Source organism: Arachis duranensis, chromosome 10, assembly GCF_000817695.3.
Source record: "Arachis duranensis cultivar V14167 chromosome 10, aradu.V14167.gnm2.J7QH, whole genome shotgun sequence".
NCBI classification, from domain to species: Eukaryota; Viridiplantae; Streptophyta; class Magnoliopsida; order Fabales; family Fabaceae; genus Arachis; species Arachis duranensis.
The window spans coordinates 59,874,597-59,876,564 of NC_029781.3; positions in this window are offsets into that span (position 1 = coordinate 59,874,597).

The window sequence follows — 1,968 nt, forward strand, 5'->3', positions numbered from 1 at the left end:
TAGGCCAGCTGAGTAAGAAAGTCATTGAAACTCCTCCCAGTATTCTCCCAAGCAATACAGAAGAGAATCCAAAAGGAGAGTGCAAGGCCATTGATGTAATCAATATGGCCGAATGCACAAGGGAGGAGGAGAACAAAAATCCTAGTGAGGAAGACCTCCTGGGACGTCTCTCAAGCAAGAGGGAGTTTCCTATTAAGGATCCAATGGAATCTGAGGCTCATATAGAGACCATAGAGATTCCATTAAATCTCCTTCTGCCACTCATGAGCTCTGAAGACTATTCTTCCTCTGAAAAGGATGAAGATGTGACTGGAGAGCAAGTTGCTCAATATTTAGGAGCTATCATGAAGCTGAATGCCAAGTTGTTTGGTAATGAGACATGGGAAAGTGAACCTCCCTTGCTCATTAGTGAACTAGATACCTGGATTCAGCAAATTTTACCTCAAAAGAAACAAGATCCTGGCAAATTCTTAATACCTTGTACCATAGGCACATTGACCTTTGAAAAAGCTTTATGTGATCTGGGGTCAAGGATAAATCTTATGTCACTCTCTGTAATGGAGAAGCTGGGAATCATTGAGGTACAACCTGCCTTGTTCTCATTATAATTGGCAGACAAGTCATTAAGACAAGCTTAGGGACTACCTTGTGTTTAAGGCACATGGCCATCCCTCTGTGATAAAGGAGAGTAAGCATGAAGAGCTTCTCTCAGTTCAGAGTCAAGAAGAGCCCCCACAGTCAAACTCTAAGTTTGGTGTTGGGAGGCCACAACCAAACTCTAAGTTTGGTGTTAAGACCCCATATCCAAACTCTAAGTTTGGTGTTGGGAGGCCACAACCAAACTCTAAGTTTGGTGTTAAGACCCCATATCCAAACTCTAAGTTTGGTGTTGGGACTATACAACATTGACCTGATCACCTTTGTGGCTCCATGAGAGCACAATGTCAAGCTATTGATATTAAAGAAGCGCTTGTTAGGAGGCAACCCAATTTTATTTTATTTTATTTTATTGTTATTTTGTGTTTTATTAGGTACATGATCATGAAGAGTCACGAAAAAATCATAAAAATTAAAAATAGAATCAAAAACAGCAGAAAAAAATTCGCACCCTGGAGGAAGGACAGACTGGCGTTCAACGCCAGTAAGGAGCATCTGGCTGGTGTTCAACGCCAAAACAGAGCATGAATCTGGCGCTGAACGCCAGAAACAAGCAACATTCTGGCGTTTGAACGCCAGGAATGTGCCTTGAGAAAAGTTGGCGCTGAACGCCAGTAACAAGCATGGAACTAGCGTTCAACGCCAGAAACATGCTACACATGGGCGTTGAACGCCCAGAACATGCTTCACATGGGCGTTGAACGCCCAGAACGTGCATCACCTCGGCGTTTAAACGCCAGAATGGTATGCAAAGGCATTTTACATGCCTATTTGGTGCAGGGATGTAATTCCTTGACACCTCAGGATCTGTGGACCCCAGAGGATCATCTCAAGATCTGTGGACCCCACAGGATCACATCAAGATCTGTGGACCCCACAGGATCACCACCTAACATATTCCCACCTTACCTCCTAATCCTATTTCACTCTTCCCCATGTCACACTTCCCATCAACTTCAATCTCTCTTCCCAATTACCCCCTTCACCACTCACATCCATCCACTCTTCCCCATAAACCCCACCTACCTTCAAAATTCAAAAACACTTTCCCACCCAAACCCACCTAAATGGCCGAACCTACCCTCTCCCATTTTCCTATATATACCCTTCCATTCTACTTCATTTTCACACAACACAAACCCCCTTCTCCTCCATATTTTCTTCTTCTTCTTCTTCTCTTCTTTCTTTTCTTGCTCAAGGGCGAGCAATATTTTAAGTTTGGTGTGGTAAAAGCATAAGCTTTTTGTTTTCCATTACCATCAATGGCACCTAAGGTCGGAGAATCCTCTAGAAAAGGAAAAGGGAAGACAA